General features: G+C 34.2%; 1 protein-coding gene and 2 pseudogenes across 8 annotated transcripts in view; 2 read left to right on the top strand and 1 right to left on the bottom strand.

Annotated features, from left to right (window-relative positions):
- PHACTR4 (phosphatase and actin regulator 4) overlaps positions 1-17139 on the top strand; it is a 76410-nt gene that overhangs the window by 22621 nt on the left and 36650 nt on the right. The gene's annotated exons all lie outside the window — the stretch shown is intronic.
- LOC112473103 lies at positions 557-675 on the bottom strand (annotated as a pseudogene).
- On the top strand, positions 14217-14335 carry LOC112473008 (annotated as a pseudogene).

The following is a 17139-nucleotide window of genomic DNA, read 5'->3' as shown; positions in this document are numbered from 1 at the left end:
AACCCCTTTTAAGTCCATCCATGTCGGTAGTATTTCATTTTTTTTATGGCTGAGTAATATTCCATTGTATATATGAACCATAATTTCTCTATCCAATCGTTTGTTCATGGGCATTTAGGTTGTATCCATATCTTGGCTATTGTAAATTGTGCTGCCATGAATATTGGAGTGCATAGATCTTTACGGTTATTGTTTTGGTTTTCTTTGGATAAATACCCAGAAGTGCAATTGCTGGGTCAAAAGGTATACTCATTTTTAATTTTTGGAGAACCTTCCATACTGTTTTCCATAGTGGCTGTACCAATTTGCAATCCCACCAACAATGTATGAGGGTTCCCTTTTCTCCGCATCCTCGCCAACGCTTGCTGTTTTTTGACAATATTTGTATATACTGCATAATGATCACCACAATAAGTCTAGTTAACATTTGTCACCATATATAGTTACAGAATTTTTTATTTATTTATTTATTTTTTTAAGGCAAGGCAACCCTTGGTTGACCTCACAGATTGCAAGGACCTTGTCAGTTTACAATCCCTTATTTTTTTATTTTTTACGACTACAGCACCTGGTCTTCCTAGGTGGTCTCCCATCCAAGTACTAACCAGGCCTGACCCTGCTTAGCTTTCGAGATCAGACAGGATCAAGCTTGTTCAGGGTGGCATGGCTATAGACAAAATTTTTTATCTTATGGTGGGAACTTTTAAGATCTACTCTCGGCAGCTCTCAAATTTATAATACAATATTATTAACTACAGTTGCCATGCTGTACATTACATCCCCAAGATTTATTTATTTTATAACTGGAAGTTTGTACCTTTTGACTCTTTTCACCCATTTCTCTCACCCTCCCATCCTACCTCACTGCTTTTAAAAATTCCTGCTTATGGTTTCTTTTTTCCTTATCAACTTTTTTTGGGCTGATAGCCACTCTCCATAACATGCCAGAAGAAAAGGGACTGAAACTCTGGCATATGAAACTTCTAAAAATTTTTCGATACAGGAGAGAATTTGTATGTATACTAAATTACCTTCCCAAAATGTTTTAAATCTTCTGTTTAAAGTTTCTGTATACCTTCCTTTCCACAGGTGTGAACACTATTTTTTGAAGAAAAATTTTTTGGTATGTGTCTGATGAAATACTTATTTAATGAAATAGTTTATTAGTGTGAATCTTGAATTTGAAGCTTGTCGTAAAGACTACTCATATGCATGGCATTCTGAGAACAGATTTACAAGGCAATGTTTCCTTTAGATTAGAATTTATATCACATAGGAAATATGAGAAGCAGTTTGCTCGGGTAGAACACAGAAGCTGTATCCTAAACAAATAAAGTCAATTATTTTCTTTCTATTTTGTATCTGAATTTATAAATCATTTTATGTTATAAAAGGTTTTTCCCTAGCTTTTCAAGGACACGTATTAAGGAGACATGCTCAAAATTAATGGAGTTCACTTGAACTCCATTAAATTCATGGGAAAAAATTTTGTGATGTTATATTGTTATTAGAAGCTCAAAATGTGCTAATAACAAAGTCCTCCCCTCCCTCCTCTTTAAGAACGAAGGACAAATATGAACTTAATTAGTTTTGACATTCTTAGAATGTAGGAGATAAATTCCTCTGGGATTAAACAATGCCAAAAATGATGTTCTGTTTTTTCCCTGTAGTTTTGAGTAGATATTTAATATAAAAATATATTAAATATCTCCTGTCATCTTATTTCCTGATAAGACTATCAGGAAACTTATGGAGGGCAAGATCTTTTTACTGTTGCACTCCACTGCCTAATAGTAAACACACAATACTTATTTGTATATATTTCTTAACAGTGGTTTTAAATTTTCCACCTAAGGTAGAAATACCAGTCTTAAGGGAAATAGAGTGCATGGAACACCAGTTCATGAGCTCAAATAACATAGATGTCATATAATTGTTTTTTCTATCAATAGAAAAAGATGAACTGTAGTACTAGTAATGCAAGCCTGACGAGTAGTAATGCTGACATTCTGGACTGTCTTCCATGCTCCTCTCACCATTTTTCATCACCTCTGACTACTACTTATCCTCTAGAAAATCAAAGCAAGTGTGATAGGTTGACTAAATATGTAGACTGGGTTCCATCTGAGCCATTATCAGTGTATCATGGATACTACATAGACAATGATTATAAAAATTAAAAGAGAGGGATAGGAGGGATGGATGGCTTTCACTTAACATTTTGCGTCTTCCTGTACATACATTACTTTTATTTTTAAAAATATAAATAGGGATTTTAACTGGGTTTTAGAGTTAAGGGCATTTTTGTTTCTTTATATTTCTCAGTGTTAAATATGAAATACATAAAGTTAATTTCTTACAAAGGAGATAATAAAAAAGCATTTTTAAAAGGAATTAAATACTATAATGGTCATAATGGTCATTGTACATGCACAGCTTACCTACTATACCCAAAATAATAACTTTACATCTCTCTTTAATAATTTGCCTTTTAGACTACAATTCATACTTTATTCTCCCTATGAGCTAGTTTTAAGCTATCCTACCAAATTCTAACACAGCTGATTTATTCCTCATTCATTCATTTGTTCAGTAAACACTGAGCAAAATCAGCAAGGCAGCATGTCATAACAGTTAAGCTCTCAGGCTCTAGAGTCAGAAAAACGAGTTCAGATCCCAGTTCTGCCACTTCTTGGCTGTGTCCTTTTGGGCAAGATGGTTACTCTCTGATCTTCAATTATCTGTAAAAAAAGGATATGAGTGTTGCCTTTCTCACAAGATTGCTATAAGAATGAAACACATTAATGGTTGCTGTGGGCTTATAAGCACAGAGTAAACATAACTATAATATCCTAGGCACTAAGGGTATAAACATGAATAAGGCATGATCCCTGTTTTTATGGAGCTTTCAGTCTGTGTTAAGCAGTTACAGAGTGCTCCCTAGGATTCCCCCCGCTCCTTTTTTTAATAAGTCAGTTTATTTGAGATTTATAAACAATACAGTTTCTCCTTTTTAGGTATATATTTTTGTTTTTTGACAAAACATATAAGGTGTGTTGTTACCGCCAGACTGAAGATACAGAGCATTTTCTTCACCCCAAAAAGTTCCTGCCAACCTTTTATAATCAATTTCATTCCTCTGACCCCAGCCCCTTGCAACCATTTATCTGAGTTTTGTCCCTTTTTCTATAATGTGAACAGAATTGTATAATATATAGCCTTTTGCGTCTGGTTTTTTTTTTTTTACTTAGCATAATGCTGTTGAGATTCATACATGTTATTGCATGTATCACTAGTTCATTCCTTTTATGCTTTTTCTAGAATTTCATATAGTTGGAATCATACAGTATGTAGCTTTTTTCAGACTAGCTTCTTTCACTTAGTAATATGCATTTAAGATTCCTCCATGTCTTTTCATGGCTTGATAGTTCCTTTCTTTTTAGCACTGAAACATCGTTTGGATGTACCACTTTTTATTTATTCAATCACCTACTAAAGGGCATCTTGGTTGCTTCCAAGTTATGGCAGTTATGAATGAAACTGCTATAAAAAACTGCATGCAGGTTTTTATGTAGACATAAGTTTTCAGTTATTTGGGTGAATACCAAGGAGTACAATTGTTGGAACGTATGGTAAGAGTTATGTTTAGTTTTATGAGAAACTGCCAGATTTCTTCCAGAGTGGCTGTACCATTTTGCATTCTCACAGCAATGAATGAGAGTTCCTGTTACTCCATATTTGGTGTTGTCAGTGTTTTGGATTTTGACCATGCTAGTAGGTGTATAGTGGTATCTCATTGTGGTTAATGACTAATGATGTTGACTAACTTTTCATGTTTATTTGCCATTCATAGCTTTTCTTTGATGAAATGTCTGTTCAGATCTTTTGCTCTTTTTAAAAATTAGCATATTTTCTTATTATTGAATTACGAGTTTTTTACATAGCCACGTACACGTTCTTTATGGGATATGTGTTACGAAATGTTTTCTCCCAGTGTGTGGCTTGTTTTAGCAGAAATTTTTAATTTGATGAAATCCAAAGGGATTAAAAGTCATTCATAATAACAATCAAAATTATAAATTACTTAGGAATGATCTTAACAAGAGGTATGAAACCTGTATGTAGGTAAGTGGATGTGCTGTGCCAAGGAATGGGAAGAATTATTAGTGTCATTTATTCCTCAACTTACTATACAGATTTGATGTAATGTTAATAATTCAATTAAATTTATATTAGCTTTTGATAATTGACAAAATGATTATAAAATATAACTTAGGAAAAAATTAAAATGAAATAGTTAACAAACTGCCCTTTTTTTGTTGATTTATGTTGCCATTTTGGTCAAGCTAAGTTTTGTAAGGTCTTGAGTATTTTTGAACCGTATGTTTTGTTCTTTTGAACCATCTGTCCATTTTTACACCAGTTCTACATGGTGTTTATTATTATAGTCATATTTTAAGATCTAAAATTATATCCGTTTGTTATTCTACTTTTTCAAACTTTTCTTGGCTATTTACCTAAAAAAAGAAACTTGATAAAGACCAGTATGCACAGCACAGCATATATAGTATAGTCTTAATTTAAAATGTGCTATTTTTATATAAAAAAACTAAATTCTTGAAATGTTTATGTTTTAGTATTAAGTGATAAGTAAATTTCTTTAAAAATATTTTTCCTCAACTTTGCTTCAAATTCGTTTCTTTTTAATGATTATTTTTCAATAATCAGCTACATACAATATTATATTAGTTTCAGGTATACAACATAGTGATTGGACATTTATAGAACTTTTGAAGTGATCACCCTGATAAGTCTAGTACCAATCTGACACCATTCATAGTTACTACAATACTATTGATTATAATCCTTGTGCTGTACTTTATATCTCTATGACTGTTTTTATAACAGGAGATTTGCACATCTTAATCCCTTCCCCGTTTTTATCTATCCTTCTAACCTCCTCCCATTGGGCAGCATCAAAATGTTCTCTTTATGAGTTTGTTTCTGTTTAGTTTGTTCATTTATCTTTTTTTTTTAGATTCCACATATAAGTAAAATCATATGGTATTTGTCTTTGACTTATTTCACTTAGAGTAATACTCTGTAGGATCATCCATGTTGTCGCAAATGGCAGGATTTCATTCTTTTATGGTTAATCTTCCATTGTATATATGTACTACCTCTTCTTTATCCATTTGGCTATCGATAGACGCTTAGGTTGCTTTCATATCATGGCTATTGCAAATAAAGCTGCAGTGAACATAGTGATGCACATATCTTTTTGTATTTCTTTGGTTAAATACCCAGAAGTGAAATTGCTGGGTCCTTCTTTGTCTCTTGTTATAGCCTTTGTTTTAAAGATCTTTTTCGCTTGATATAATACTCTGTTTTTGGTTTTTTTTTCCATTTGCATGAAATACCTTTTTTCATCCCTTTATTTTTAGTCTGTGTGTGTCTTTCAGTCTGAAGTGGGTTTCTTGTAGGCAGCACATGTATGGGTCTTGTTTTCTTATCTCTTCAGCTACCCCATGTCTTTTGATTGGAGCATTTAACCCATTTAGATTTAAAGTAATAGGTATGTAGTTATTGCCATTTTAGTAATTATATTTTTTACTTTTTTTCCTTCTTAAAAAAGTCCCTTTATCATTTCTTATAATACTGGTTTTGTGATGATGAACTCCTTTAGCTTTTTTTGGTCTGGGAATTTCAAATTCAGTTTAAGGATAGTCAGTGGGATCTAAAAGTCGGTAATGAAACTAGTATGAACATTTGCCATTAGGCAGGAAACTGTTAGTTTCAAAACAACCTCAGTGGTTGGCATCTTGTGCCTGCTCAGAGTTTATAATGTTAAAAAAGACCTTTCACGATACAGCTTTGACTTCACTCAAAGGCAGGATAGTTTTTACAAGATTCCAATTTGAATCATGGAGTCCAAAACACATGCAGCGGTGCACCCACCCACCCACTCCGTAATGGAGGCTTCCATTAAAAGAATGTGATTGTAGTATAATGGGCTAGTGGAATGTTGCTGATGGCCTCCAATTCCTTATTTAAGATTTGTGTTTTGTCTTTTTTTCCTCATCAAGCCAGAGTTTACATCTATTAGTAGCCAGAGTGAATCATATCAGATTGCAGTCTGTAGCTACAGCTTTCTTTTTTCATTCCATGAAAAGATCAAGTACTACATTTGAACTCACCATTTAAACATCTTTTATATTTCATATATTTAAATTTTCATATTTAAGTTTCCTTTGATGATTTTATATCTTCTGTTTTTCTTCTTCGATCTCCCAAAAGAATGTAAATGGTGCAAAACAGGTGGGTCTAGCTGCTTTATTTTGTCAGTTTTTCTCCCCAGAGGTCAGTCTTTTCTCTCTTTAGTTTAGAACTCAGTAATCAAAGAGCTTGAATAGCAAGAACTCATAAGAATTTTGGCTTAAATAATAAATGAAAAAAGTTTTCCTAAAGAAAAGACATTCTTGTTAGGATGAGAAGCTTGGCTTAATACTAAAGGTGTGTGCTTGCTTAGTTCTGGTTATAATCTTATAATGTATCCACAGCATTGGCTTAACACTGGTTACAGTGAAGTGTATTTTGTTTTGCTTGATTATTTATTGTCATACTCATTACTAGCCTAACCCCAGCCAAAAGGTGAAAAGGTGGATGGATGGATGATTGATTCATTAAATCACTCAATAAATTTTTGTTGGCACACTACCTTAGCTGCCATGAAGGAAAAATAAATGAATAAGATACAGTTTCATTTCTCAAAGAGGAGATTAAGAACTATTAATGCTAGGCAGAATGAATAAGTGTTTTTATACAGATAAAAATAGTTATGTCATTGGAATTTCATGCCATGTTATTCAGCATGACTTGTACTTAGGAAATTATTAAAACAAAACTTGCTTATATAGCATCTGTATTTCCTTTTCTATATCTGTGTTCTTTGAACAGTGTAGTGGTGATTTCCTTAAGGAGAGTTTTTCATTTTATTGTCTTTGTCTTGTATCTTAACAAGAGAATTTGGTGAACGTGGGGAAACAGGGAAAAAACTAGAGGTTTTCTCACTACCTTTGAGGAGTATAGATAGATAATACTTGGGGCAAAACATGTTTGTACATTGTTGATAATAATGCCCTTAGTTGCATAATATGTGTTAAAGGTATTGTAAACCTGTGCTTTAGTTATTTGAGTTTCTCATGAAACACTGGCACTGGAGTATTTTTATTGTAAATTTAGTTTGAGAGGTAGTAGAAATGTCTTTGTCCCATATAGCCAACTTTTCTTGATTTTAGACCTTTTATTTATTTTCTAAGAAATTCCTTTAAAATTTGGTTTTGAGATAAGAAGCAACATTTTTGTTGGTGGTCATACTGGAAATATCAGGGATGAGCTAAGAGAATAAATGTTTGTTTTTTTATTCTAACATTGTCATTTAGTGTAATTTGCATGATTGCTCTATAGCTGAATTTTACTTTTGTTAGAGTAATATATACTAGAGTTTTTATAAAGTTAAAAGTAAACATCCTTATTTAAAATTCTAGGAAGTATCGTGTGAATCCAATGTATATTTAACTCTATAGTTTAGTAGTTAGGAGTGGAGATGCATATCCAGATGACTTAAATATGACCCCTAGCTTTGCCATTTATTAGCTCTGAATTCCTTGGATAAGTTTACCCCTTTGTGACTTAGTTTCCTCATCAATTAAGTGGGATAATAAATGGTATCCTTATATGTTTGTCATAAGAATTAGATAAGTTAATACATATAAAACTCAGAATAATTTCTGGCATCATAATACATGCTCAATGTTAGCTGTTATTATTCATAGAGAATGGGAAGCATGGGAAATTGGGCTTAGTTTATTTTTTTAAGTTTTAGCTTTCTTTTTGATCATATCTGTTAGAGACGTTCATATGTAACAGAGTAGATCATTTTGAGTTTAGTATTATTTTATTTCTTTATGTTCTGATTTTTCTGATGGAAACTTTTATCATTTAGTGAAATGATCAGAAACCAGGAAACAGGAATGAAGGGGAAAAGAAGCAGAGACCAGAAATAAGCTTTGACTGATTAAAAACTGGTGGTGCTACTTTAGTTCTTGTGTTTCTTTTAGAAACTAGAAGAAAAGCAGAGCTATTTTTAAAAATACGTTTTTAATAAATCTAAAAGCAACTATATGTAAAAGATTGCATTGTTGTTAAGCATCTGGGAGTGAATTTATAACATGTAACAATAGCTTGCAAGATAATCTCATTTATGTCTGTCTTTTTCCTTTTTGTCATGAAATTGTTCTATTATTTATTATTGTATGTTCATTACCTACAGGCCTGGCACTTTTCCCAGCATAAATACTCCATAACCTGAAAGGATACCTGATAAGTTAAACTAGTGAAATACCCTGTTCTCCTTTTGCCTCCCTCCATGTTTTTTAAAATATTTATTGAATGCCTACTATGTGCTGAGCAGTACATAGCTACTTGCTGAGGATATAGACAGTTTCTGCTTTCAAAGAATGTAGGAGAGACAGATAAGTAAATAATTATAATAAAAGTGATATACCCCATGAGTGACTTGGGAGCACAGAAGTGAGGTACCTAACTTAATTTTAAATGTAGAAAAGTGAGTGTTCAAAGAAGGCTTCCTAAAGAAAGTTATGTGGGGAGGGAGGGGACATTCCAGGCAGCCAGAACAGCAAATGCATAGGTAGGTAGACCTGGGAGAATATGTTACAGTTTAGGAACTCCAAGTGTTTCAGTAGAACTAAAAACTAGTCCTAAGATGAAAGTTGAGCAGGTATGGGAGAGTGGTGAGAGAAGAGGCTAGATAGAAAGATAGGCATTGGGTCAGGTCTTGAAGGCTTTTGGAGCCTAGGCCTGGGAACAAGGAAAGTATAGGCACAGTGTTTAATAGCTATTAGATCCTGTTTAATTTAGGACTTTTTCAATAAAAGAAATTATTTTTAGGCCAAAAAACAATCAAATTTGCATCTTGAAGAGTTTTATTTGGTGACTGTAGTTTTACAGTCTCAGTAGAACTAACAAATATTAGCTTTTCAAAAAAATTAAACTAGCCTTGGCCTAGTTACTTTAGCATAGATAGGTAAGTAAAGGCATAAGTCCATATTTTCTCTGACCTCACTAAATTGTTTTCCTAAAGTGTTAATGTATTTCACTGTTATTTTATTATCAAGATTTAGAAGCAAGGGTATATATAATCCAAGACACAATTTCTCTTTGAATTTAGAAATTATGTACATAACTTTTTTTCCCCCTGTGCTTCATCTTCTAGATTCTATGGTGTGAAAGATTGAGGGTTTTGAGGGAAAGGAATGATATAAGAGATAGATATTTCATACGTGGAAAACAAGGAATAAAGTGCATTTTAATTACTGGCTAGAGTAAGTTTGATAGAAACATGATTTGTGTAGTCATCCTTGGTTCTTTGGCAGGGATTACTGTTGACTCATAATGTAACCAGGTGTTCATTACTGAGAATTTTTATTTAGTAGAAGATGAAGGTTATATTCTCCTGTACGTATACTGGAAAAGAATGTTTAAGGAGATACCTTGTTAGACATTTCTGTATAATGTTTACAAACGTTATAGCTATTATCAGGCATCATAATCCCACTAGATATATCGCTGAGTGTTAGTAATATTTAGATTTGTTTCTCACTCACCGTGAAATTAAGGGCCAGATGAGTTAGAGTTATGAAAGGAGGAAGAAGTGGCAGTGGCTAATAGTCACCTTTCTGAGTCACCAGCAATGAATGCCACTTTACTAGGGAACATTGCTTGATTTCTGACTGGTTAGTTTCTACAAATCATTGATACTTTATGGTTGCTTAATAGAGACTATTTTGGACTTAGTTTTTATGAATGTCTTGTGGTTTTATAGAATATGTTTTTCTTTAAGATTAAGACTCCCCAATTGCTTTCACTGTAACTACATAAAATCACCCTTCAGCTCATGAAAAAGTAGAATTTGGCAGAGGAAGAATATTAAATGTATGGCCAATAAGCTAGAGGTTGTTCGTTTGATAACAAATGGATATAATTCTCAATAGGTCTTTAATCTGAAATAAAACTATTATTCTTCAGACTTTGAATTGTTGTTAATAGTCAGACGTATAACTGAGTGTTACTAGAAAAAGTAGGAATTTTAGTTACTAAAGAAAAAGTATAAATAGTTCAGCAGTTTATACTGAATAAAAGAAAACATTTCTTTTTAACTTTCAAGGTTCTTTTAGAGTGTACTGCCTTCAGTAGTTGGTGCCATGGAAAATAGATACCACATGCTGATGAAAGGTGGAGTTAGTGCTTTGAAGTACTCTGTTTTGTTATTACTGAGAGACTTCTGTGTGCTTTGAAAATACTTTAGGTCCAGCATGTTTAGTAGAACTTCTTCCAGTGATGGAAATGTTCTCTATCGGCACTGTTCAGTGTAGTAGCCACTTATGGCTACTGAGCACCTGAAATGTGGCTAGTATAACTGAGAGACTAAATTGCACATTGTATTTAATATAAATACATTAAATAGTAATATAAATGTAAATAATCATGAAGCTAGTCACCACAGTATTGGACAATGCATCTTTAGATATTTAGCAACCGAACAGCACAATTTGATAGCCATGTCATTAAAATGTACTACAATGGAATTTATATTTATTTTCAGTACATTTGGAAATATTGCTTTTTATTTTGCTTCTTTTAGAACTGAAGGAACTATAGTATTAGGAAGATGACAGTAGTAGTTCAATGCAGAGTTTTTTTGTTTACTTCAGGTCTTTACATGTCACCTCAATGAGGCTCTTCTACTCCCACAATTTATCATTTTGCACTTTCTCTCTCCCAACCCTCTCTCTCTCCCTTTCCTGAATAATTTTTCTCCGTAGCATTTATCACTATCTCATATACTAAAAAGAAGACACAGATTTCTCTCGCATTGTATTCACTGCTATATCCTCAACACTGAGACAATGCCTGATACTTTAGAAGTGTTTAGAAAATATTTTTGGAATGAATAAATGAGGCTTGTGGCTTCCCAGTAATAAAAATCCAGTTCATTAAACATCTATTTTGCATTATATGGCAAGCATTGAGTTAGATTAGTTATATAAAGTACACCATGACCATTGCTCGTTACCATAATATATTTCTTGGAGCCATTATTTGAAACAAAACCTTGAACTGTTGGTTTGGCCCTGCCATAAAATTTCAGAACCAGGAGGAAGCTTGGCAATAATTCGATTCAACTGCCTGATGTCACATTGAGGCTCAAAGTGCCATCAATGTCATTTTTATCCTGTCACCTCACGTTTTCCCTCATCTCCACAACCTATGAATCTCTTTGCTCAATTATTTTTTTCCCATATCATCTCATCTCCATTCTGCGAATTCTCACTTTCATCTAGGCCCACCTTTCCCACTGACTCTGCTGTATTCTAAGGAATGCCTGAAATCTTTAACCCAACCATAGAAAAACACCTTCATCATTCTTAACTGAAATTTCCTAGTTAATATAATTTCTTATAATTCTCTGCTCAATTCTAGAAGCATCTCCTAATCAGCATCCTTAAGAATTTATTGTCTTCAAAAACTTTAACAGAAAGCAAAAAGGCAGAATATCTGTAGTACCAATTTCTTAGCCTAAGTTCTTTCATCTCATGGAGTTGAAAGCAGTCCAGGTGCTTTCTTTCTTCCTCTTTCTTTCAGTTTCTTTCTCCCATCAACACAGTTCTACGTATTATAGGCTTGTAAACGTACACATTACATCACGCCTGCCATGTATAGAGCCGTTGTGACATAAAAGCATGTCAGAACCTCCCTTTTTTCTTAAAAAACTGTATGTTTAAACTTAACATTTGAGAGGGATTAATTTATATAAGGAATCTAAGTGGGCAAGAGAGAGTCAAATATATTAAACACTTTCAGTCATTAAACTCTTTAGAGACTCATTTAATCCTCACAACAACTCTATGAGGAATTATCTCCATTTTACAGATGTGGAAACTGAGACTCATCTAAGTTCAATAACTTGTTCACCTAATCAATAAATGGGAAAGCCGAAATTTTACATAGCTATATGTTTCTCTAAAGCCTCTACTTTCTTCCATTGGTAAGCCATGCTGCCTTCTGGAAGTAGAGGTAGTCAGGGAACAAGAGTTACAGTATTTGATGTAGAATAGGAGGCAGGTATGTTTGCTTTTTCGGATCCAATGAGCCAGCCACAGAAAAAAAAGTGTTATTTGGGGTAAGTAGATTAGTATCTGGTGATACCAGTGGCCATGCCTTAACTTTAACTTTCTCTGTCTCTTTCAGCCTGTTCTTCAGGCTAGTTCACATGAAGCACAAATGCTTTCTGCTGAGGATCTTGAGCCTTACAGTAGTGATTATACTGTAAGGTTTGAGATTATATGAGGTTTTATGTAAATAGTCACCTCACATATTTGTCTCCTTTGAAAGTTGTTAGTACTTGGAAAGCAGTAAATTCTCAAAAATTATCATGAACATGCCATTTCCCCCCACAAAAGTGAGATTTTGCTGCAGTCTCAGGATTGTTTGGAATGATAGAATAGTCCATGTTCTCTACATTTCTTCCAACCTCCATCTCTAGTAATTTTCACCCTAATTGTCTTTAGTTACTAAATTTCATGAGCAAAGCTTAAAATTAAAGAATTATTTTTCTTCCCATTCTCAAGGTTAATAAATACTTGTTGCATGAACACTGTGCTGAGTTGTGCCAAGAGTTGAGAGTTTAAGGATAAAAATCATCATGGTCTCTGCCCAGGAAATGTTTGTAGCCTCTTAGAAAAGTCTGAAGATCACTGCAGTTTAGGGTGGTATGTCCAGCACAATCAGCCATGATCAGTTCTTTGCCTCTCCAATTTATATCTTGATGCTTGTTCCTTTTCCTCGCCTCTGTTATCCCTTCTATGACTGACTCTTTCAGTTTAGGCGTCACTTCTTTTTCAAGATATTTTCTCTGATCTCTCAGGACAAAGCTAGACACCCCTACCCCTACCAATATGTGTTTGCATAGTACCTAAATACTCATTATCCTCTTGTAGGTCTTAATTTACATTTAAGGGCAAAAACTTTTTAGCACCAATTCATTGCTGGGTACATAATCAGTGGTCAGTAAATCTTTGTTGGAATTCTACTTAGCTGACTAAGGAAAAACTCATAATAGAAGCAGCATTTGAGCCAGTTCTTAAAGGATGAGTAGGAGTTTCCTAGATGGATATGGAAAAGAAATTCCATGTCAAGGGAACAGTTTGTACAAATAGATGAGAGGAAAGTCACTGTAATCTGTCATTGTTTTCACCTTCCTTTTCTTTTTTAGTACAGAAATTAAAAGTAAGTAAAAAGCCAAAAAAAAAAAAAAAAAGATGATGAAGAGTTTATAAGCGACTAGCAAGGCTTTCTGGTTTCCACATGGAGTTTGAGACAGGTTATTAGTTGTAAATGTTTTCTCCTATACCTATCCAGAGCCAACTAGATTAGATTGGAGTTAGATCATGGGGTGAAAAATAGGAAGCTGCTCCCTCCCCCAATTATATACCCAGAAGTTGAAAAAAATTTTCTTTTACTTGAATATGTATCTATGTGACCTGTTAATAATTTCTCTTGGTCAACCTATCCTAGAGGAAAGTGACTTTCTTCCTGACTTCGTATTAGACCTCACCTCTTTGGGACATCTCAGGCCAAAAGAAAGTAAGCTGAATTAAGCTGAGGGTGATGTGATTAAAATAGCTAAGAGCTTACTCTCCTAGGTAATCCAATTTATATTAGTACTGCAGCATAAAAGTACATTTAAATGAAAGCATTATACTCTCATGATTGATCTTATAAACTATTGAAAATATAAAGCATGTTCTCATGTTAGTGTATGATATGGTGTGTTTGCCAATAGAAGGTTTTAGTGTTGTAAATGTCACTAAAGATTTTAAGTGCTCAGCTCTGTATATGTTACGTTCAGTGTGTAGAAACAGTACTTTGATAAAACAAGGCTCTGGTTAGAAGGTTTCAGGTGCTGTCTAAGCTGTCCCTAAGATTCCTTTGCCAATAAATTTTATTTATATAAGCCTTGCTTTCACTTTCCCTAAATAAAATAGGAAGAGATTCACAAATTTTTATCTGTTACTTCCCCCATTCCTTGAGGCAGTGAACTGTGGAGGAAAAGTACTCTAAAGAGAATATCTTTTGTCTATGGCCATGCCACCTTGAATGTGCCCGATCTTGTCGGATCTCGGTATCTAAGCAGGGTCAGGTCTGGTTAGTACTTGGATGGGAGACCACCTACGAAGACCAGGTGTTGTAGGCATTTAAAAAAGAGAGAGAGAGAATATCCTTTATTAGATGGCATTTAAGAAGAGATAGTTGTCTATTTCTTATAAAGTGTAAGTGAGACTTCCCTTTGCATTTCTAAAATATAATGCATGGAAAGCTAGAATCAACTCAAGGCTTTAATTGTTCAATTTTAAAGTCATCAATGGACTGGTATCTTCCCTTCTCTCTGCTCGTTTGCTTTCTAGTTGGCACAAAGTATATATTGATTGTAAGAATGAAATGGCAATGTCAAGGGACATTTATTGGCTTGGTTCTTGGGCAATATAATCTGAGAGATTTGTTGTTGTAGATTATGGACTTTTCAGAGAACTGAATGTATCTTTGGGAAATAAATACTTCCTTGACCATTTTTTATACAAGAGCTGAAGCGAGTCCTAGAATTAGAATCAGGAAACTTGGGCTTTAGTCCTGTCTCTAAGCAAGGCTTTTAACCTCTTTGACTGTCAATTTCCTTTTTCTATAAGGAGTAGGCGATTGAGCCATATGCTCACCAAGACTCCAGTCATTCTTTTATCTTTAAGTTTTATGTCTGCCTTCACAATAACCTAGAATCAGCCTCAAGCCAAGCCAATATGGGTGTTTAAATTTGGCAGGTGGTAAATAAACAGCAGTTATACCAGGACCCACAAACCTATCTGTTCTACTCTTGTAAGGTCCTGTCAACATAGATTCTACAGTACTGTTTCTGGGCTGGGCTGGGGGTGGGGGAGTGGTGTGTGTGTGTGTGTGTGTAATGGGCCTGGTTTAAACTTATTCATGGTAATACTTTTGTCTGGACTCTTCCATCAGCCTGATGTACACCAACCCTGATTGTATTCAGACTTCCTCCTTGGCCTGCTTCTTCCAATTTCCTCTCTGGATTCATGATCCAGAAATGTCATCCTCTTTCGTTTCTGACTAACCTCTTTGTAATGACTAAGTTTTTGTCATGTACTATTATCTGCTGCTCTTGACTTGGTCTTGCCTTTCTTGACTTTTTTTTTTTACTGTATCAACTGTGATAATTACTGCTTGCATTTATTGAGAACTTTCCATGTGCCAAGTACATTGCAGAGGGCTTTGTTTATGGTCATGTTATTTAATTCCTGCAACTGCCGTGTACTGATAAGTATTGTATTGCCCATTTTGCAGAGTAGAAAACAAAGACTCAGAGAGGTGAAGTTACTTACCTAGTGTTACCACAAAGTGGTAAATCTGGAAATTAAAATTTCAGTTGCCTCCAAAGCTCATCCTGTTAACCAATATGCTATATATTATTTTCATGATGATGACTATGATATGTTGAATACCTACTGGGTGCTAGGCAGTGCATTTTCCTTCTTTTCCTTCCCTATTTACAGTAGTGGAAACTGCTATTGCACATGTTCTGCTTTGGGGCTAATATAAGTGCCAGGGTTCGAAGGTATTAGGTATTCTTACATTGGAGCATTCTTTCCATGTGTTTTTCCTTTTGTTCACTTTTCTATTTAAATGATCAACATCGTAATGTTTTTCTGACTACTATCAGTATTAACAATTAAATGTTGCCCAAGAATTTCTACGCTTTTTTTTCTTACTGATGCCTTAGTATTATTTTTTATTTGTTACCTTTGCTATTTTTTTCTGTATCAAAGCAGATGATGGGAATAAGATAATGGGGGAAAGGGAGAAAGTGCTAATGAAAGGCAAAAAGAAAGTCCAGATACTAGAAATCTTTCTGTGATCTCAGTTTGGCGAACAAAGATTTAAACTGAAAGCTTCATGTTTTGAGTAGCTGTCACTTGTTGAAGGAATATTAGGGCTTTGGCACTTACATACTCGGTGACGTAAGATACAGGATTCGACCTCACTGGCCGCAGTTTTCTTATCTGAAGGAAGGTAAATAATACATTCTTTACAACGTATGGTTAAGTGTGGGATGATCAAACGAAATAACCAATGTAAAACTCCTTAATACAGTGCTCAAATTGTTCCCTGTTTAATAATCCAGAGTATGTGGTTCAACATTGCAGTAACTTTGTGTTATGTGTGGCTTTTTTAGATTTAGAAAATTTAATGTTAGCATATATAGGTATGTGTAAATAAAAATTCATCAAGCAGTATCCTTAATATTTCTGTATTTGGCTGTATTTAAGTTAGTTATAGCTCAATAAAAAAGAAAAGTCAGTATGCAAGTTGTTCCTTTGGTTGCTGTATGTAGTTAGCTGATATTTCCATGTATTATTCCCAGCACATGGGGCTACTCCTTTGTATTTATTCCCCAGTCATATGGTGGTTATTGGACTTCAGCAGAAAAAGAAATATTGTGTAACACCTTCCAAATATTTATTTCAAGTTTACTATCTTAGTAAGCTAAGATTTTAGAAATATTTCTTTTTATTTTTAGAAAAGGTATACTCAATCCTAAAATATTGTTCCTAATGTTAATTCCCAGTATTTAGATCTCATCCTGCTTGGATATGCCACTCACAGGTAGGAAATACAATTTTATTGCAAGCAGTGAAATGTTAGAATAGTGTGATACTTCTGAGGCAAGCATGTATCTAAATTTTATCTTCAAATGGATTTCTGTTCTCATTAGCCTGCTAAACATAACCCTGATGTTTGTTTTTTCTGTGTGATGAAATTTACAAGTTCTTCTTTGGTAGACTCTTGAGCAGGCTCCCTTTCTTCTATGTATGTGAGTCTAGAGAGCTAGAACCAAGCTCAATGTCAGGAAAAGTAGGTGTGGACTTTTAGGGCTGTGCCGCTTAGCAGCTAGAATGTGGTTGGCAGTCTCCTCCCCTTCCTGCACTTCTG

The sequence above is a fragment of the Pteropus alecto genome, unplaced genomic scaffold, assembly GCF_000325575.1.
Source record: "Pteropus alecto unplaced genomic scaffold, ASM32557v1 scaffold39, whole genome shotgun sequence".
Classification (NCBI taxonomy): Eukaryota; Metazoa; Chordata; class Mammalia; order Chiroptera; family Pteropodidae; genus Pteropus; species Pteropus alecto.
The sequence above is the reverse complement of the archived record's forward strand: the minus strand, read 5'-3'. Positions and strand labels throughout refer to the sequence as shown.